The 21669-nt window shown below is 53.9% G+C and overlaps 5 non-coding genes and 2 pseudogenes across 5 annotated transcripts; all 7 read right to left on the minus strand.

Annotated features, from left to right (window-relative positions):
- Window positions 1-426: 426 nt before the first annotated feature.
- On the minus strand, window positions 427-616 carry LOC140585990 (U2 spliceosomal RNA). Its single transcript, XR_011987926.1, has one exon. It is a non-coding gene; the product is annotated as a U2 spliceosomal RNA (small nuclear RNA).
- A 6054-nt stretch (window positions 617-6670) lies between these two features.
- LOC140585717 (U5 spliceosomal RNA) lies at window positions 6671-6784 on the minus strand. Its single transcript, XR_011987655.1, has one exon. It is a non-coding gene; the product is annotated as a U5 spliceosomal RNA (small nuclear RNA).
- Window positions 6785-7191: 407 nt separating this feature from the next.
- LOC140586067 (U2 spliceosomal RNA) lies at window positions 7192-7407 on the minus strand (annotated as a pseudogene).
- A 5997-nt stretch (window positions 7408-13404) lies between these two features.
- Window positions 13405-13518, minus strand: LOC140585718 (U5 spliceosomal RNA). The gene has a single exon (XR_011987656.1). It is a non-coding gene; the product is annotated as a U5 spliceosomal RNA (small nuclear RNA).
- Window positions 13519-13937: 419 nt separating this feature from the next.
- Window positions 13938-14168, minus strand: LOC140586037 (U2 spliceosomal RNA; annotated as a pseudogene).
- Window positions 14169-16133: 1965 nt separating this feature from the next.
- On the minus strand, window positions 16134-16247 carry LOC140585719 (U5 spliceosomal RNA). The gene has a single exon (XR_011987657.1). It is a non-coding gene; the product is annotated as a U5 spliceosomal RNA (small nuclear RNA).
- Window positions 16248-16671: 424 nt separating this feature from the next.
- On the minus strand, window positions 16672-16870 carry LOC140586016 (U2 spliceosomal RNA). Its single transcript, XR_011987947.1, has one exon. It is a non-coding gene; the product is annotated as a U2 spliceosomal RNA (small nuclear RNA).
- Window positions 16871-21669: the final 4799 nt, after the last annotated feature.

A 21669-nucleotide genomic window follows, 5' to 3' on the forward strand; every position in this document is an offset into this window, starting at 1 on the left:
ATATGGGGCCGCCGCCAAGCCCGTCGCCGTTAGCCGGGCCTGCGTGACGCCCCCGCTCGGAGTAGAATGCCCAGGGGCGTCGCAGCCGCCGTCCTCGGGGCCCCGACTCCTCCCTGTCCTCCTGTCCTCTCAAAAGACAGCAATCATTTTAACAAACATGAGGGGAAATTCAAAAGGCAAAGATGACATCATGCCTTACCTCAGCGCAGCTGTCCACCGCACAAACAGTGTGTCACCTTCCTTTAAAAAAAAAAAAAAAAAAAAAAAAAAAAGAAAAACGGCGGGAAACGGGGGCCACGCACAGACAGGGCCCCCCCCCTCACAGCACTCAGTCTATTAGTCACTCACTCACTCACTCACTCACTCACTCACTCACTCAGTCAGTCAGTCAGTCAGTCAGTTCTGCCTTTCGACAACAGGGGGCAGTAGAGGTGCACCATTCCCGGAAGCACTGCAATACCGGGTCGATGCGTGGAGCGGACGGGGCAAGCCCCACTTCCGGCTCCCTGTTCCAAAAATCCGTTTAATATGTGGTCCCCTCCATGGGGGACGTATCAGATATTAAACTGATAAGAACAGATTTTTTTTTTTTTTTTCGATTTTTCCAAAACTTTATTTAACAGTTCTGCACACACATTAACACCAGCAATTTAAGACATTGAATAAAAACCACACTTTTAAAACATGGCATTGTCAACACGGAATATTAAAACAACCTCTTCCTGCAAAAACAGTACTCATCATAAAGCAACATAACATCAATGTAAAAGGTTGAAATTTTCCAAGTTATACACATCAATGCCTGTACAACCAAACGTTAATAATATATATTAAAATAGAATTAAACAAGCAAAATATGCAGAACTATATATAAACAATACAATCAACAATTAAAATTACAAACAAATAACCTTTAATTACATTGATATGGCCATTTATACAAATAAAATGTCACCTCAAATGCAAGTCATTAAAAAGTTAAAACCTTAAAAGAGGAACAGACCCGCAGACCTCAAACTTCAAACACAAGGGTCGGGTTAAAACAGGGTTATATACCATCCTCACACACATAAAATCTGTGACTTCGGGCATAAAATACGGTTAATCACAAACACAAAGCACATCAAACAAGTTAAAATGTTAATAAATAATGTTAATATTAATAAACACGTGCTAAAAGTGATCAACCAGTAGTGCACAATAAGTTCTGTACATGCAATTATTTTAAAAAATAAATAAATAAATATTTGAAATACAACACACGCACAAAAACCAAGCACACTTACCTAAAACCCAAAGTACCTTCTGTGTGCTCCAGAAAGGTGCGTCATGTCCACCCTGTAGAATGGAGCGTCACCACCTAAACAACACGGGGCTAAAGCCAAAAGAGGCCCTTCCACCTCTCCTTGGCCTCGTGATAGCCCCGCTGGATGACGTCAGTCTCCATCCTGAAACCCAAGTCGGCCCGGATTTTACGGAATACCCCTTGTGCCTCCAGATGAACCCCTCTGCGGATGAGCGCGGTCCTGGCATTCCACAGCTCTCGCTTGGTAATGCTGACCAGCAGCCACATCCAGGGGCCGAAGGGGTTATGGAGGTTGGGGTCCCACCCCTTCAACACCTTGTCGTAGGTCAGACCGGGCTGCGGGTCCACACGTCCACACAGGCCCGCTACCAACCCCCAAACTCTCTGTGCATGCCCACAGTCCCAAAACACGTGCCTGATGGTCTCATCCTCGCTGCACTCGGGCCTGGGGCAGCGGGGGTGTCTGGTCAGCTTATGCCTATGTAAGACGTCCCTGACTGGCAGCTTACCATGAAGGCACTGCCAGTTCAGGTCCTGCAGCCTGTGATCCAAACCCTTAGGCTGGATTCTCGCCCATGTGCCTTCCTCCAGGCCCAGCATGGCCCGAGTATCCCTATGACCAAGCAAAGCCCTGTAAAGCGCTCTATGCTTGGTCAAGGCCTCTGTCTTGACACCTGCCGGAAAAGACTTACTCCACTTGACAGCGTGGCTGTAGTGGGCCGGCAGGGTCTCAGCCTTGGGGCCGAGGTTGGTCCACGACGCCACCAGACGTCTCATGGGGAGAGCCAGCCACAAACGCACAAAGTGCTGATGGGGGTGCTCGAGGGGAGCTGCCAGGCGCGCGCAGAGCTGCGAGAAGAACAGGCAGTCAAGCTTGAGAGGAAAGTCAATAACATCCCTCCCCCCACTGTCCTTTCCGAGATACATCACTTCCCTACGCACGTACTCGTACCTGCCCCCCCAGACGAGGTTGAAAACGTCCTTCGTCAGGCCTCTGCGCATGAAGCGGGGCAAAGGGTACACATGTGCAAGGTAGAGCAGGGTGGGAAGAATATCCACTTTTAAGGCTAAGACCTTACACCTTGGAAGGACAGGGACCTGGACTTCCACAGTCCGATCTTCCGCCTGGCGATCGCCAACCGCTCCTCCCAGTTCAAACGGGCGGCACCATCCGAAAGGAAGTTGACCCCCAACACTTTGAGAGGTCCGTCACAGAGGGTGAGACCCCCTGCGACGCCCTCCCTCGCCTTCCAGCTGCCGAAATACTTGGCCACCGACTTACTGAGGTTGAGCGTCGCGCCGGAGGCCCTACCGAACGCATGAACAAGGCTCATGGCATGACCGAGAGACTGATCCGAGCAGACGAAAAGGGTGGTGTCGTCTGCGTACTGGGTCAGTTTAACAGTTTTCCCCCGACTTCCTGGGATAAGAAGGCCATCGACCCCGGGGTGGGCGCGAATGGCGCACGCCAGTGGCTCTATATAGAGCGCGTAGAGGAGGGGGGAGAGGGGACATCCCTGCCTCACTCCACTCAGCTGGGGCACCAAGTCACTCAGGAAGCCATTGATAACAACATGGCTCCCAACTTCGTTATACAAAGTGTGTAACCACCCCAGATAATTGGGTCCAAAGCCAAACTTACCCAATACTTGAAACAGGAAGCGGTGATCTACCCGGTCGAAGGCTTTCTCCTGGTCCAAGCTGACCAGCAGGAGAGGGAGGTTCCTGTCCTCCACCCAGGCGATGGCGTCGCGGATGAGATGGAGGTTCCACGTCGCCGATCGACCCGGTACTCCACACGTCTGATCGCTGTGAACCAGATGAGCCATGGCCTTCTTCAGGCGTTCTGTAAGGGTCTTTGCGATGAGCTTTGTGTCTACACAAAGCATGGTCAGGGGCCTCCAGTTGCCAAGGTCGGCATGATCACCCTTCTTGTGCAACAAAGAAAGAACCCCTGACCTCATGCTCCTAGTGAGCAAACCCCGGCGCTGAACGTCCTCTACAACCTGCAGTAATTCCGGCCCGAGGACATCCCAAAAAGTGGAATAAAATTCCACCGGGAGCCCATCAAGGCCCGGTACCTTGCGGCGGTTCATCTTGCCAAGCACTGCGGTCAGCTCGGCCAAGGTGATGGGGGCTTCTAAGCCGTCACGAATGTCACTGGGAAGGCAAGGTGAGATGTTGTCTAGGAACCGCTCCCCTGCAACCGGGTCCGTGTCCCTAACCTTAAAAAGATTGTGATAAAACAATTTAGCAACCTCCAGCATGTCTGATGTTATTGTTACCGTATCGCCGTTTAAGGCCCGGAGAGAGTCGAAGGTCTTCTCCTCCCGGGCTTCCCTGGCTCTCTGGAAAAAATGAGTATTGCACTTTTCATTGTTTTCCAAAAAGAACATTCTGTCGCGGAGCATTTGAGCCGAGGCAGCCTGTGCATGCAGGCGCCTCAGCTCACCCTTTATATCAAGCAGTCGCTCGTGGTCGATGGTGCCCCCGCTGTTGTGAGCGGCGTATTCATCCCGCAACCTTCTCTCCAGCTGCAGAATGGAGAATTTCTTCTCCATCCTGCGCTGTTTGCTGTACTGCATGGAGAAGGTTCGGATCCTATCCTTCACACTCTCCCACCATTCGGCCACGGAGGGGAAGGTAGGCTTGTCCTTCTGCCACTCGGAGAAGTGATCTAAAAAAAGGTGTCTAAAATCGCTCTCCTCCAGGATCTGCAGGTTCATTTTCCAATAGCCACCCCCATATTCAGGGGCGTCTATGGAAACAGTGGCCTCCACTGCCAAGTGGTCAGTGGGCCACTGTGGGGAGAGGGACACCTTTTTAAAAACAACGGGGGGTGAGGCTAAAATATAGTCGATGCGACTGCTGGCTCCGCGACTATTGTGCCAGGTGAAGCCCGGCATGCTGGGGTTGCATATCTTAAAACCATCAACAAGTTTAAAGGAACGAATAAAATGGCGAAAGTGCCCAGAGCTGACATCCTGTCTACCCTCCAACGAGATGTTAAAGTCCCCTCCTAAAATCAAGTGTCGATCTGTGACACAGAACGGGGACAACTCTTCAAAGAGAGTTATACGGGACGAGGCCTCCACTGGAGCGTAGACACATATGGCCCGGAGGCGCTGTCCCCTCCATGTGGCGTCCACCCCCAAAACCCTTCCTTGAAGAACGGTAAACGATCTTACTTCTTCAAAGGCGCGGTCGCCAAAAAGGATCCCGACGCCTGAGGAGTGGACACCACCTACGCTCCAGTAGGATCTACCCCTCTTCCATTGTCGTGAAAAGAGAGCCTCGTCCCGCTGGTCCCGGAGGTGGACTTCCTGCAGAAAACAAATGCTGAAGGGAGAAGATGCCAGCTGATTAAAAACAGATGTGCGCTTTAAAACGTTCCTCAAACCCCTGACATTCAAGGTGACAATATTAAAATTGGCCATGAAATGTTAAAAAGGTAAAATACAATTACAAACAACACACTAAAATAATAAAAGCCAGCCATTAAAAACAATACCGCATTACTGCCCCCCCTCCTCAGTCAAACCCAAAAGGCCCCCCAGTTCCAGCCCCCCCAGGTACTCCTGTTCATTTGCTTTGTCCTGCACACTACTGTACTCCTGGGGGGGCGCAGGGGACTGTCCCAAGTCCCACACCAGATGGGGGGCCCCCAATGTCGGGGAGGGGGGACTCTCTCGGCCTTGGTCCCCGGCCGCCACTGCTGGCAAGGTGGCAGCCGGAGGGCTGGATGCGTCGGGTTGTGCCTCCCTTCTGCTCTTCTTCCTCCTCCGGGGGGATGCGCCGCTCTTTCTCCTCCTGCTGCTGACACCTGGAGCCAGGACTGGAGACCCCTCCTGCATTGCAGTCGCTGTCGCTGGGGCCTCCTCCACCTCGGCCAGGGCATCTCCTCCTGCCCCCGCCGCCGGCTGTTCCTGCCCTGACGTGGGGGCTTGCGCTCCCCCACCACTCTCCTTGCCGACAGCTCTGCTGCCTAACAGAGCGTCGGCGTATGACGTTTTCCGTTGGGGGCAGGAACGAGCCAGATGGTCCTCACCGTTGCAGTGGATGCAGCGACGGGGGCCCTTGCAGTCCCTGGCCATGTGCCCCGGCTCCAGGCAGTTACGGCAGCGCAGGTTGGCGCATCCCTCCAGAGTGTGTCCGAAGCTGTGACACTGTCGGCAGAAGGGAGGCTGTCCGGAATAAAACAAGTAAGCCTTATTGCCCTGTACATTAAAATAGGCTGGGGGATGACTAAAACCGCCCGCGCCATTAGCGTCCGGGCGCAGGCGGGCCTGGAACTGGCGTCGTCCAGTCCAGATCCCCAGCTCATCCCGAATATCCTTGTGGCCAGGAAGGAGGTCCACATACTTGTTCAGGAACTGGCGGACGGCCTCGGCGGTGATATGAGGATTGAAACAATGTACAGTTATCACTCGCTTGTCGGGCCACCACAGCGGCTCGATGGTATACTGACCCAGGAGAGGGTACTGGGCCCTCTCCTTGCTCCGCTCCAGGACCTTGGAGTAACTCTCGTCGGTGGACAGGGTGACCTCGAAGAACTGGTGAGGTCCATTCCGCTGCACACAGAGGATGTCCTCCATGCGGAGGCCCAGCTCCCCGAAGGCCACCTCCCGGATGAAGGCCAGGCGGTCAGGGAAGGTGCCCACCTCCCCTTCAGCCCTCCAGCAGAACCGGGCGGTATTACGCAGGCCACCGCCTGCTACCAGCCACGGCCCGCTGAAGGGCTTCCTCGCAGCACCGCCGGCCGTCGCCATCCGGGATGGTCCACCGACGTCGTTCCTGGAGCAGAGTCCTCCTGCCGCCGTGGTCCCGACGTCCGCCGTGGTCCTGCTGCCGTCCGCCAATCCGGGATGAGCCGAGGAATGCTAAACTATTAAAAACACCTAAGAAATAAAAACACCAGTTCACCCAACAGGGCGGCGGGCAGGCCACCAGCCACTGCGGGATCCCCAGCCTAATAAAAACGAAAATAAAAGCAGGGATAAAAGGCTAAAAGGAAGGCACGGGTCGCCCCGTGGCAGCGGCGGTCAAGCCACCTACTGGTCACGCATTAGGGTCACCGTGCCTTCCTCTAAAAAACCCGACGCAGTCCTTTAAAAGCGATAAAAAGAGCGTAAAATCCACTTGATCTTAGCCAAAAGGCCGAGAAGCGATACCCACAAATTGCGCCCCGCCGGGCGCCGGCATGCGGGATGCCGACGGAGCTGGCGCGGCTCAGCCCTCACCAGCCCCTCTGGCAGGTGTCGCCCGGCGAGTCCACGCGTGATCCAGGGAGACCACAGCCGCGCCACCGGGCACCTAACGCCAGCCGCTAAGCCGGGCCCAGTCTTCCTTTGACAGCAGCAGTGCAGCTCTGCTTGGGCAGAGCCTCCAAAAATACCATGAACTCATCGCTATCCCTCTCCACGGAAATCTTTAGTAAAAGGCGAAAGATTTATACGGGATGAAGAGAGACCCGAGTCGATATGGGGCCGCCGCCAAGCCCGTCGCCGTTAGCCGGGCCTGCGTGACGCCCCCGCTCGGAGTAGAATGCCCAGGGGCGTCGCAGCCGCCGTCCTCGGGGCCCCGACTCCTCCCTGTCCTCCTGTCCTCTCAAAAGACAGCAATCATTTTAACAAACATGAGGGGAAATTCAAAAGGCAAAGATGACATCATGCCTTACCTCAGCGCAGCTGTCCACCGCACAAACAGTGTGTCACCTTCCTTTAAAAAAAAAAAAAAAAAAAAAAAAAGAAAAACGGCGGGAAACGGGGGCCACGCACAGACAGGGCCCCCCCCCTCACAGCACTCAGTCTATTAGTCACTCACTCACTCAGTCAGTCAGTCAGTCAGTCAGTCAGTCAGTTCTGCCTTTCGACAACAGGGGGCAGTAGAGGTGCACCATTCCCGGAAGCACTGCAATACCGGGTCGATGCGTGGAGCGGACGGGGCAAGCCCCACTTCCGGCTCCCTGTTCCAAAAATCCGTTTAATATGTGGTCCCCTCCATGGGGGACGTATCAGATATTAAACTGATAAGAACAGATTTTTTTTTTTTTCAATACTTTATTATACAGTTCTGCACAACAATTAAAATCACACAAATATACAAAGCATATAAACATCAATTTGCACTGTCATCAAGACATAATAAAACAGCCTTTTTGGTTCACAAATACAGATCCATAAATACTTTATAAAAGGCTAAAACATTCTCAACACAGTGCTACTTATATATGCTATACAAAACAAACCATTATTAAAACAATATTAAACAAAACATCTCCAGAACTGCAATAAAACACAAAACTATAAAACCACCAAAAAATGTCATTACAATATCAATTAAAACACAATTACAATTAAATGGCCATTTACACAAATAAAATGCCACCTTAAATGCCAGCTATTAAAACCTAAAACCATTAAAGGAGGAACACACCCGGCGACCTCCAACCTCTACACCAGGGTCAGGTTGGGACAGGGTCATACATTTCCACACACGTAAAATCAGCACCTCGGGAATAAAAACAAGGTCAATCATTTAAAAAGCAGCACAACAAACCAGAGTAAAATGTTAATAAATACAGTTATTGTTAATATGAATAAATAGGTGCTAAAAATGATCAACCAAAAACCGTGCTCAATTAATTATGCACATGCTGTTAGATAAAACCATTTTGAATACAACACACGCAAAAAAAAAACAAAGCACACTCACCTAAAACCCGAAGTATCTCCAGTGTGCTTCAGAAAGGTGTGTCACATCAAACCCTGTAGAATGGAGCGTCACCACCTAAACGAAACGGGGCTAAAGCCAAAAGAGGCCCTTCCACCTCTCCTTGGCCTCGTGATAGCCCCGCTGGATGACGTCAGTCTCCATCCTGAAACCCAAGTCGGCCCGGATTTTACGGAATACCCCTTGTGCCTCCAGATGAACCCCTCTGCGGATGAGCGCGGTCCTAGCATTCCACAGCTCTCGCTTGGTAATGCTGACCAGCAGCCACATCCAGGGGCCGAAGGGGTTATGGAGCTTGGGGTCCCACCCCTTCAACACCTTGTCGTAGGTCAGACCGGGCTGCGGGTCCACACGTCCACACAGGCCCGCTACCAACCCCCAAACTCTCTGTGCATGCCCACAGTCCCAAAACACGTGCCTGATGGTCTCATCCTCGCTGCACTCGGGCCTGGGGCAGCGGGGGTGTCTGGTCAGCTTATGCCTATGTAAGACGTCCCTGACTGGCAGCTTACCATGAAGGCACTGCCAGTTCAGGTCCTGCAGCCTATGATCCAAACCCTTAGGCTGGATTCTCGCCCATGTGCCTTCCTCCAGGCCCAGCATGGCCCGAGTATCCCTATGACCAAGCAAAGCCCTATAAAGCGCTCTATGCTTGGTCAAGGCCTCTGTCTTGACACCTGCCGGAAAAGACTTACTCCACTTGACAGCGTGGCTGTAGTGGGCCGGCAGGGTCTCAGCCTTGGGGCCGAGGTTGGTCCACGACGCCACCAGACGTCTCATGGGGAGAGCCAGCCACAGACGCACAAAGTGCTGATGGGGGTGCTCGAGGGGAGCTGCCAGGCGCGTGCAGAGCTGCGAGAAGAACAGGCAGTCAAGCTTGAGAGGAAAGTCAATAACATCCCTCCCCCCACTGTCCTTTCCGAGATACATCACTTCCCTACGCACGTACTCGTACCTGCCCCCCCAGACGAGGTTGAAAACGTCCTTCGTCAGGCCTCTGCGCATGAAGCGGGGCAAAGGGTACACATGTGCAAGGTAGAGCAGGGTGGGAAGAATATCCACTTTTAAGGCTAAAACCTTACCTTGGAAGGACAGGGACCTGGACTTCCACAGTCCGATCTTCCGCCTGGCGATCGCCAACCGCTCCTCCCAGTTCAAACGGGCGGCACCATCCGAAAGGAAGTTGACCCCCAACACTTTGAGAGGTCCGTCACAGAGGGTGAGACCACCTGCGACGTCCTCCCTCGCCTTCCAGCTGCCGAAATACTTGGCCACCGACTTACTGAGGTTGAGCGTCGCGCCGGAGGCCCTACCGAACGCATGAACAAGGCTCATGGCATGACCGAGAGACTGATCCGAGCAGACGAAAAGGGTGGTGTCGTCTGCATACTGGGTCAGTTTAACAGTTTTCCCCCGACTTCCTGGGATAAGAAGGCCATCGACCCCGGGGTGGGCGCGAATGGCGCACGCCAGCGGCTCTATATAGAGCGCGTAGAGGAGGGGGGAGAGGGGACATCCCTGCCTCACTCCACTCACCTGGGGCACCAAGTCACTCAGGAAGCCATTGATAACAACATGGCTTCCAACTTCGTTATACAAAGTGTGTAACCACCCCAGATAATTGGGTCCAAAGCCAAACTTACCCAATACTTGAAACAGGAAGCGGTGATCTACCCGGTCAAAGGCTTTCTCCTGGTCCAAGCTGACCAGCAGGAGAGGGAGGTTCCTGTCCTCCACCCAGGCGATGGCGTCGCGGATGAGATGGAGGTTCCACGTCGCCGATCGACCCGGTACTCCACACGTCTGATCGCTGTGAACCAGATGAGCCATGGCCTTCTTCAGGCGTTCGGTAAGGGTCTTTGCGATGAGCTTTGTGTCTACACAAAGCATGGTCAGGGGCCTCCAGTTGCCAAGGTCGGCACGATCACCCTTCTTGTGCAACAGGGAAAGAACCCCTGACCTCATGCTCCTAGTGAGCAAACCCCGGCGCTGAACATCCTCTACAACCTGCAGTAATTCCGGCCCGAGGACATCCCAAAAGGTGGAATAAAATTCCACCGGGAGTCCGTCAAGGCCCGGTACCTTGCGGCGGTTCATCCTGCCAAGCACTGCGGTCAGCTCGGCCAAGGTGATGGGGGCTTCTAAGCCGTCCCGAATGTCACTGGGAAGACAAGGTGAGATATTATCTAGGAACCGCTCCCCTGCAACCGGGTCCGTGTCCCTAACCTTAAAAAGATTAAAATAGAACAGTTTAGCAACCTCCAGCATGTCTGATGTTGTCGTTGCCGTGTCGCCGTTTGAGGCACGGAGAGAGACAAAGCTCTTCTCCTCCCGGGCTTCCCTGGCTCTCTGGAAAAAAAGGGCATTACACTTTTCATTATTTTCCAACAGGCACATTTTGTCGCGGAGCATTAGGGCCGAGGCAGCCTGTTCGTGCAGGCGCCTCAGCTCACCCTTTATGCCTAGCAGTCGCTCGTGATCGATGGCGCCCCCATTGTTGTGAGCGGCGTATTCATCCCGCAACCTTCTCTCCAGCTGCAGAATGGAGAATTTCTTCTCCATCCTGCGCTGCTTGCTGTACTGCATGGAGAAGGTTCGGATCCTGTCCTTCACACTCTCCCACCATTCGGCCACGGAGGGGAAGGTAGGCTTGTCCTTCTGCCACTCGGAGAAGTGATCTAAAAAAAGGTGTCTAAAATCGCTCTCCTCCAGGATCTGCAGGTTCATTTTCCAATATCCGCCCCCATATTCAGGGGCGTCTATGGAAACAGTGGCCTCCACTGCCAAATGGTCAGTGGGCCACTGTGGGGAGAGGGACACCTTTTTAAAAACAATGGGGGGTGAAGCTAAAATGTAGTCGATGCGACTGCTAGCTCCGCGACTATTATGCCAGGTGAAGCCCGGCATGCTGGGGTTGCATGTCTTAAAACCATCAACAAGTTTAAAGGAACGAATAAAATGGCGAAAGTGCCCAGAGCTGACATCCTGTCTACCCTCCAACGAGATGTTAAAGTCCCCTCCTAAAATCAAGTGTCGATCTGTGACACAGAACGGGGACAACTCTTCAAAGAGAGTTATACGGGACGAGGCCTCCACTGGCGCGTAGACACATATGGCCCGGAGGCGCTGTCCCCTCCATGTGGCGTCCACTCCCAAAACCCTACCTTGAAGAACGGTAAACGATCTTACTTCTTCAAAGGCGCGGTCGCCAAAAAGGATCCCGACGCCTGAGGAGTGGACACCACCTACGCTCCAGTAGGATCTACCCCTCTTCCATTGTCGAGAAAAGAGAGCCTCGTCCCGCTGGTCCCGGAGGTGGACTTCCTGCAGAAAACAAATGCTGAAGGGAGAAGATGCCAGCTGATTAAAAACAGATGTGCGCTTTAAAACGTTCCTCAAACCCCTGACATTCAAGGTGACAATATTAAAATTGGCCATGAAATGGTAAAAAGGTAAAATACAATTAAAAACAACACACTAAAATAATAAAAGCCAGCCATTAAAAACAATACCGCATTACTGCCCCCCCTCCTCAGTCAAACCCAAAAGGCCCCCCAGTTCCAGCCCCCCCAGGTACTCCTGTTCATTGGCTTTATCCTGCACACTACTGTACTCCTGGGGGGGCGCAGGGGACTGTCCCAAGTCCCACACCGGATGGGGGGCCCCCAACGTCGGGGAGGGGGGACTCTCTCGGCCTTGGTCCCCGGCCGCCACTGCTGACAAAGTGGCAGCCGGAGGGCTGGACGCGTCGGGTAGTACCTCCCTTCTGCTCCCTTCTTCCTCCTCCGGGGGGATGCGCCGCTCTTCCTCCTCCTGCTGCTGACGCCCGGAGCCAGGACTGGAGACCCCTCCTGCATCGCTGTCACTGTCCCTGGGGCCTCCTCCACCTCGGCCAGGGCTTCTCCTCCTGCCCCCGCCGCCGGCTGTTCCTGCCCTGATGTGGGGGCTTGCGCTCCCCCACCACTCTCCTTGCCGACAACTCTGCTACCTGACAGAGCGTCGGCGTAAGACGTTTTCCTCTGAGGGCAGGAACGAGCCAGATGGTCCTCGCCGTTGCAGTGGATGCAGCGACGGGGGCCCTTGCAGTCCCTGGCCATGTGCCCCGGCTCCAGGCAGTTACGGCAGCGCAGGTTGGCGCATCCCTCCAGAGTGTGTCCGAAGCTGTGACACTGTCGGCAGAAGGGAGGCTGTCCGGAATAAAACAAGTAAGCCTTATTGCCCTGTAGATTAAAATAGGCTGGGGGATGACTAAAACCGCCCGCGCCATTAGCGTCCGGGCGCAGGCGGGCCTGGAACTGGCGTCGTCCAGTCCAGATCCCCAGCTCATCCCGAATATCCTTGTGGCCAGGAAGAAGGTCCACATACTTGTTGAGGAACTGGCGGACGGCCTCGGCGGTGATATGAGGATTAAAACAATGTACAGTTATCACTCGCTTGTCGGGCCACCACAGCGGCTCGATGGTATACTGACCCAGGAGAGGGTACTGAGCCCTCTCCTTGCTCCGCTCCAGGACCTTGGAGTAGCTCTCGTCGGTGGACAGGGTGACCTCGAAGAACTGGTGAGGTCCATTCCGCTGCACACAGAGGATGTCCTCCATGCGGAGGCCCAGCTCCCCGAAGGCCACCTCCCGGATGAAGGCCAGGCGGTCAGGGAAGGTGCCCACCTCCCCTTCGGCCCTCCAGCAGAACCGGGCGGTATTACGCAGGCCACCGCCTGCTACCAGCCACGGCCCGCTGAAGGGCTTCCTCGCAGCACCGCCGGCCGTCGCCATCCGGGATGGTCCACCGACGTCGTCCCTGGAGCAGAGTCCTCCTGCCGCCGTGGTCCCGACGTCCGCCGTGGTCCGGCCGCCGTCCGCCGATCCGGGATGAGCCGAGGAACACTAAACTATAAAAGCAGCTAAGAAATAAAAACACCAGTTCCCCCAGCAGGGCGGCGGACAAGCCACCAGCCACTGCGGGATCCCCAGCCTAATAAAAACGAAAATAAAAGCAGGGATAAAAGGCTAAAAGGAAGGCACGGGTCGCCCCGTGGCAGCGGCGGTCAAGCCACCTACTGGTCACGCATTAGGGTCACCGTGCCTTCCTCTAAAAAACCCGACGCAGTCCTTTAAAAGCGATAAAAAGAGCGTAAAATCCACTTGATCTTAGCCAAAAGGCCGAGAAGCGATACCCACAAATTGCGCCCCGCCGGGCGCCGGCATGCGGGATGCCGACGGAGCTGGCGCGGCTCAGCCCTCACCAGCCCCTCTGGCAGGTGTCGCCCGGCGAGTCCACGCGTGATCCAGGGAGACCACAGCCGCGCCACCGGGCACCTAACGCCAGCCGCTAAGCCGGGCCCAGTCTTCCTTTGACAGCAGCAGTGCAGCTCTGCTTGGGCAGAGCCTCCAAAAATACCATGAACTCATCGCTATCCCTCTCCACGGAAATCTTTAGTAAAAGGCGAAAGATTTATACGGGATGAAGAGAGACCCGAGTCGATATGAGGCCGCCGCCAAGCCCGTCGCCGTTAGCCGGGCCTGCGTGACGCCCCCGCTCGGAGTAGAATGCCCAGGGGCGTCGCAGCCGCCGTCCTCGGGGCCCCGACTCCTCCCTGTCCTCCTGTCCTCTCAAAAGACAGCAATCATTTTAACAAACATGAGGGGAAATTCAAAAGGCAAAGATGACATCATGCCTTACCTCAGCGCAGCTGTCCACCGCACAAACAGTGTGTCACCTTCCTTTAAAAAAAAAAAAAAAAAAAAAAAAAGAAAAACGGCGGGAAACGGGGGCCACGCACAGACAGGGCCCCCCCCCTCACAGCACTCAGTCTATTAGTCACTCACTCACTCACTCACTCACTCACTCAGTCAGTCAGTCAGTCAGTCAGTCAGTTCTGCCTTTCGACAACAGGGGGCAGTAGAGGTGCACCATTCCCGGAAGCACTGCAATACCGGGTCGATGCGTGGAGCGGACGGGGCAAGCCCCACTTCCGGCTCCCTGTTCCAAAAATCCGTTTAATATGTGGTCCCCTCCATGGGGGACGTATCAGATATTAAACTGATAAGAACAGATTTTTTTTTTTTTTTTTTTTTTTTTCATCTTTAATCAACATTTCTGCATACAATCTAAGAACAACACATAAAACTATAAAGCCATTTATCACACACTACCCGTAATAAACTAACATCCATACTAAAACCCATACACCTATAAACCCCACTCATAACCTATTAAATCATAATACAACAACGTACATAACACATATTATAAAGCAATCCTATAATACCACATACATAAAACTTTATAAAAAACTTCAAACCTATAACGCCATTACAACACACGTTAAAACAGTATTAAATACATAATTACAGCAGAAATCCTAAAATCTTTAAAATGGTAAAACATCATCCGAAATATCCCCATTAAAACTAAGGTCCCCCCCCGACTCGGCAGCAACTAAAAAAGAGCGTTCATTAGCAAAGTCCTGCTGCCCTGCATAAAAACGTCTCTCTTGGGGGGAGACCAAAACACTTTGCAAATCAATTTGCTCTAAGGGGAAGATCGCTTCTCGGCCTAAAGCAGTGTCCTCGTTCCTCCGGGCCTTCTTCCTCCTCCTGCATTGGACAAACCTGGAGGGAGAGGTTGCGCGCTTTTCAGCCACGGCCACTTGACCCTTACCAGGGGACTCCACCGAAGCGCTGGAGGCCGTGGACTCCCCATCGGCACCGGCGAAGGGCTGTTCCTCGCTGTTCTCAGCTCCCCTCTCGGCTCCCCCGTGCATCTCAGCGCAGCCCGGCAGTGCCTGCTGTCGGGCCCCGTCCACAGCCGAACCCCGAGCAACGGCGTCGGCCCAGGACGGTTTGCGCTGAGGGCAGCTCCGAGCCAGATGGTCCTCACCTCTGCACAGGTTACACCGGAGGGGGCCCTTGCAGTCCTTCGCCAGGTGACCGACGTCCAGGCATCTCCAGCACTTCATGGTGGTACAGGAGTCCGCGGTGTGGCCCAGGCCGTGGCACAAGCGGCAGGAGGAGGGTTGCCCGGAGTAAAAAAGGTAGCCCTTGCAACGACCTATCATAAAATGAGCTGGTGGGTGGCTATACCCATCAGGGGAGCTAGCGTCGGGGCGCAGGCACACCCGGAACTGCCTGCGCCCAGTCCAGACACCCAGCTGGTCTCTCACGTCCCTGTGCCCAGGGACCACGTCGACAAACCTGCCCAGGAAGGCCGCCACCGCTTCAGCTGGAACGAAGGGGTCCAGGACGTGGACGGTGATCACTCTCCGATCCAGCTTCCACAGTGGCTCCACGTCGTAGTGCATCCGGCGAAGCTCTTTCTCCAAGCAGCTGCATGCAGCCAACATCTTCTTGTAGCCTTCTTCCGTGGTGCAAGTCACATAAAAGAAGGCCGAAGACTGGTTGCACTGCACACAGATGATGTCTTCCATAGTGAGTCCCAGGAGGCCGAAGAGCACTTCCCGGATAAAGGCCAGTCTCTCCGGGAAACTCTCCGATTCCTCCTGGTGGGTCCACCTGAAGGCTGCTGTATGCCGGATGACTACGACGGTCCTGTGTGGGCTCCCGGACATCCTGGCGATGGTGGGCAAGAGAGTCCTCGGGAGCCGGGCAGGGAGTCGACGTGTCCCAGCTGGGTGCCTAAACTAATAAAAGCTGGAAATAAAACCCCAAGCTCACCCTGCGGGAACGGCGGTCAAGCCACCCGAACCTGCACGTTAGGCTTGCAAGGGCTACCCAAAATAAAAAAAGCGCTAAAAGGAGACAACAGCTAGCCCCGTGGCAGCGGCGGTCAAGCCACCTGCTGGTCACGCTTTAGGTTCGCTGTTGCCTCCACTAAAAAACCTGGCAATAAAAATCCCTCCAAAAAGCAGCACTTGATCTTAGCCAAAAGGCCGAGAAGCGATACCCACAAATTGCGCCCCGCCAGGCGCCGGCATGCGGGATGCCGACGGAGCTGGCGCGGCTCAGCCCTCACCAGCCCCTCTGGCAGGTGTCGCCCGGCGAGTCCACGCGTGATCCAGGGAGACCACAGCCGCGCCACCGGGCACCTAACGCCAGCCGCTAAGCCGGGCCCAGTCTTCCTTTGACAGCAGCAGTGCAGCTCTGCTTGGGCAGAGCCTCCAAAAATACCATGAACTCATCGCTATCCCTCTCCACGGAAATCTTTAGTAAAAGGCGAAAGATTTATACGGGATGAAGAGAGACCCGAGTCGATATGGGGCCGCCGCCAAGCCCGTCGCCGTTAGCCGGGCCTGCGTGACGCCCCCGCTCGGAGTAGAATGCCCAGGGGCGTCGCAGCCGCCGTCCTCGGGGCCCCGACTCCTCCCTGTCCTCCTGTCCTCTCAAAAGACAGCAATCATTTTAACAAACATGAGGGGAAATTCAAAAGGCAAAGATGACATCATGCCTTACCTCAGCGCAGCTGTCCACCGCACAAACAGTGTGTCACCTTCCTTTAAAAAAAAAAAAAAAAAAAAAAAAAAGAAAAACGGCGGGAAACGGGGGCCACGCACAGACAGGGCCCCCCCCCTCACAGCACTCAGTCTATTAGTCACTCACTCACTCACTCACTCACTCACTCAGTCAGTCAGTCAGTCAGTCAGTCAGTCAGTTCTGCCTTTCGACAACAGGGGGCAGTAGAGGTGCACCATTCCCGGAAGCACTGCAATACCGGGTCGATGCGTGGAGCGGACGGGGCAAGCCCCACTTCCGGCTCCCTGTTCCAAAAATCCGTTTAATATGTGGTCCCCTCCATGGGGGACGTATCAGATATTAAACTGATAAGAACAGATTTTTTTTTTTTTTTTTTTTTTTCAATACTTTATTAAACAGTTCTGTACAACAATTAAAATCATACCAATACACAAAGCATATATACATCAATTAGCATCAATTAGCACTGTAATCAAAGCATAATAAAACAGCCTTTTAGGTTCACAAATTAGTAAAAATATATATCCATAAATACTTTATAAAAGGCTAAAACATTCTCAACACACAGTGCTACTTATATATGCTATACAAAACAGAGCATTATTAAAACAACATTAAACAAAACCTCTCCAGAACTGCAAAAAGACACACAACTATAAAACCACCAATACGTTACAATAACAATTAAAACACAACTACAATTAAATGGCCATTTACAAAAATAAAATGTCACCATAAATGCCACCTATTAAAAACTAAAACCATTAAAAGAGGAACACACCCGCCGACCTCCAACCTCTATGCCAGGGTCAGGTTGAGACCGGGTCATACATATTTCCAAACACTTAAAATCAGCACCTCGGGAATAAAACTTGGTCAATCACTTAATATACAGCACAACAAGTAAAATGTTAGATGTTAATAAATACAATGATTATTAATATTAATAAATAAGTGCTAAAAAAGATCAACCAAAACCATGCTTAATTGATTATGCACATGCTGTTAGTTAAAAACATTTTAATTAAAACACACGCACAAAAACAACAAAGCACACTCACCTAAAACCCGAAGTACCTCCTGTGTGCTTCAGAAAAGTGCGTCACGTCAACCCTGTAGAATGGAGCGTCACCACCTAAACGAAACGGGGCTAAAGCCAAAAGAGGCCCTTCCACCTCTCCTTGGCCTCGTGATAGCCCCGCTGGATGACGTCAGTCTCCATCCTGAAACCCAAGTCGGCCCGGATTTTACGGAATACCCCTTGTGCCTCCAGATGAACCCCTCTGCGGATGAGCGCGGTCCTGGCATTCCACAGCTCTCGCTTGGTAATGCTGACCAGCAGCCACATCCAGGGGCCGAAGGGGTTATGGAGGTTGGGGTCCCACCCCTTCAACACCTTGTCGTAGGTCAGACCGGGCTGCGGGTCCACACGTCCACACAGGCCCGCTACCAACCCCCAAACTCTCTGTGCATGCCCACAGTCCCAAAACACGTGCCTGATGGTCTCATCCTCGCTGCACTCGGGCCTGGGGCAGCGGGGGTGTCTGGTCAGCTTATGCCTATGTAAGACGTCCCTGACTGGCAGCTTACCATGAAGGCACTGCCAGTTCAGGTCCTGCAGCCTGTGATCCAAACCCTTAGGCTGGATTCTCGCCCATGTGCCTTCCTCCAGGCCCAGCATGGCCCGAGTATCCCTATGACCAAGCAAAGCACTGTAAAGCGCTCTATGCTTGGTCAAGGCCTCTGTCTTGACACCTGCCGGAAAAGACTTACTCCACTTGACAGCGTGGCTGTAGTGGGCCGGCAGGGTCTCAGCCTTGGGGCCGAGGTTGGTCCACGACGCCACCAGACGTCTCATGGGGAGAGCCAGCCACAGACGCACAAAGTGCTGATGGGGGTGCTCGAGGGGAGCTGCCAGGCGCGCGCAGAGCTGCGAGAAGAACAGGCAGTCAAGCTTGAGAGGAAAGTCAATAACATCCCTCCCCCCACTGTCCTTTCCGAGATACATCACTTCCCTACGCACGTACTCGTACCTGCCCCCCCAGACGAGGTTGAAAACGTCCTTCGTCAGGCCTCTGCGCATGAAGCGGGGCAAAGGGTACACATGTGCAAGGTAGAGCAGGGTGGGAAGAATATCCACTTTTAAGGCTAAGACCTTACCTTGGAAGGACAGGGACCTGGACTTCCACAGTCCGATCTTCCGCCTGGCGATCGCCAACCGCTCCTCCCAGTTCAAACGGGCGGCACCATCCGAAAGGAAGTTGACCCCCAACACTTTGAGAGGTCCGTCACAGAGGGTGAGACCCCCTGCGACGTCCTCCCTCGCCTTCCAGCTGCCGAAATACTTGGCCACCGACTTACTGAGGTTGAGCGTCGCGCCGGAGGCCCTACCGAACGCATGAACAAGGCTCATGGCATGACCGAGAGACTGATCAGAGCAGACGAAAAGGGTGGTGTCGTCCGCGTACTGGGTCAGCCTAACAGATTTCCCCCGGCTTCCTGGGATAAGAAGGCCATCGACCCCGGGGTGGGCGCGGATGGCGCACGCCAGTGGCTCTATATAGAGCGCGTAGAGGAGGGGGGAGAGGGGACATCCCTGCCTCACTCCACTCAGCTGGGGCACCAAGTCACTCAGGAAGCCATTGATAACAACATGGCTTCCAACTTCGTTATACAAAGTGTGTAACCACCCCAGATAATTGGGTCCAAAGCCAAACTTACCCAATACTTGAAACAGGAAGCGGTGATCTACCCGGTCGAAGGCTTTCTCCTGGTCCAAGCTGACCAGCAGGAGAGGGAGGTTCCTGTCCTCCACCCAGGCGATGGCGTCGCGGATGAGATGGAGATTCCACGTCGCCGATCGACCCGGTACTCCACACGTCTGATCGCTGTGAACCAGATGAGCCATGGCCTTCTTCAGGCGTTCTGTAAGGGTCTTTGCAATGAGCTTTGTGTCTACACAAAGCATGGTCAGGGGCCTCCAGTTGCCAAGGTCGGCACGATCGCCCTTCTTGTGCAACAAAGAAAGAACCCCTGACCTCATGCTCCTAGTGAGCAAACCCCGGCGCTGAACGTCCTCTACAACCTGCAGTAATTCCGGCCCGAGGACATCCCAAAAAGTGGAATAAAATTCCACCGGGAGCCCATCAAGGCCCGGTACCTTGCGGCGGTTCATCTTGCCAAGCACTGCGGTCAGCTCGGCCAAGGTGATGGGGGCTTCTAAGCCGTCACGAATGTCACTGGGAAGGCAAGGTGAGATGTTGTCTAGGAACCGCTCCCCTGCAACCGGGTCCGTGTCCCTAACCTTAAAAAGATTGTGATAAAACAATTTAGCAACCTCCAGCATGTCTGATGTTGTTGTTACCGTATCGCCATTTAAGGCCCGGAGAGAGTCGAAGGTCTTCTCCTCCCGGGCTTCCCTGGCTCTCTGGAAAAAATGAGTATTGCACTTTTCATTGTTTTCCAAAAAGAACATTCTGTCGCGGAGCATTTGGGCCGAGGCAGCCTGTGCATGCAGGCGCCTCAGCTCACCCTTTATATCAAGCAGTCGCTCGTGGTCGATGGTGCCCCCGCTGTTGTGAGCGGCGTATTCATCCCGCAACCTTCTCTCCAGCTGCAGAATGGAGAATTTCTTCTCCATCCTGCGCTGCTTGCTGTACTGCATGGAGAAGGTTCGGATCCTATCCTTCACACTCTCCCACCATTCGGCCACGGAGGGGAAGGTAGGCTTGTCCTTCTGCCACTCGGAGAAGTGATCTAAAAAAAGGTGTCTAAAATCGCTCTCCTCCAGGATCTGCAGGTTCATTTTCCAATAGCCACCCCCATATTCAGGGGCGTCTATGGAAACAGTGGCCTCCACTGCCAAGTGGTCAGTGGGCCACTGTGGGGAGAGGGACACCTTTTTAAAAACAACGGGGGGTGAGGCTAAAATATAGTCGATGCGACTGCTGGCTCCGCGACTATTGTGCCAGGTGAAGCCCGGCATGCTGGGGTTGCATATCTTAAAACCATCAACAAGTTTAAAGGAACGAATAAAATGGCGAAAGTGCCCAGAGCTGACATCCTGTCTACCCTCCAACGAGATGTTAAAGTCCCCTCCTAAAATCAAGTGTCGATCTGTGACACAGAACGGGGACAACTCTTCAAAGAGAGTTATACGGGACGAGGCCTCCACTAGAGCGTAGACACATATGGCCCGGAGGCGCTGTCCCCTCCATGTGGCGTCCACCCCCAAAACCCTACCTTGAAGAACGGTAAACGATCTTACTTCTTCAAAGGCGCGGTCGCCAAAAAGGATCCCGACGCCTGAGGAGTGGACACCACCTACGCTCCAGTAGGATCTACCCCTCTTCCATTGTCGTGAAAAGAGAGCCTCGTCCCGCTGGTCCCGGAGGTGGACTTCCTGCAGAAAACAAATGCTGAAGGGAGAAGATGCCAGCTGATTAAAAACAGATGTGCGCTTTAAAACGTTCCTCAAACCCCTGACATTCAAGGTGACAATATTAAAATTGGCCATGAAATGTTAAAAAGGTAAAATACAATTACAAACAACACACTAAAATAATAAAAGCCAGCCATTAAAAACAATACCGCATTACTGCCCCCCCTCCTCAGTCAAACCCAAAAGGCCCCCCAGTTCCAGCCCCCCCAGGTACTCCTGTTCATTTGCTTTGTCCTGCACACTACTGTACTCCTGGGGGGGCGCAGGGGACTGTCCCAAGTCCCACACCAGATGGGGGGCCCCCAATGTCGGGGAGGGGGGACTGTCTCGGCCTTGGTCCCCGGCCGCCACTGCTGGCAAGGTGGCAGCCGGAGGGCTGGATGCGTCGGGTTGTGCCTCCCTTCTGCTCTTCTTCCTCCTCCGGGGGGATGCGCCGCTCTTTCTCCTCCTGCTGCTGACACCTGGAGCCAGGACTGGAGACCCCTCCTGCATTGCAATCGCTGTCGCTGGAGCCTCCTCCACCTCGGCCAGGGCATCTCCTCCTGCCCCCGCCGCCGGCTGTTCCTGCCCTGACGTGGGGGCTTGCGCTCCCCCACCACTCTCCTTGCCGACAGCTCTGCTGCCTAACAGAGCGTCGGCGTATGACGTTTTCCGTTGGGGGCAGGAACGCGCCAGATGGTCCTCACCGTTGCAGTGGATGCAGCGACGGGGGCCCTTGCAGTCCCTGGCCATGTGCCCCGGCTCCAGGCAGTTACGGCAGC

Source organism: Paramormyrops kingsleyae, unplaced genomic scaffold (genome assembly GCF_048594095.1).
Source record: "Paramormyrops kingsleyae isolate MSU_618 unplaced genomic scaffold, PKINGS_0.4 ups35, whole genome shotgun sequence".
NCBI classification, from domain to species: Eukaryota; Metazoa; Chordata; class Actinopteri; order Osteoglossiformes; family Mormyridae; genus Paramormyrops; species Paramormyrops kingsleyae.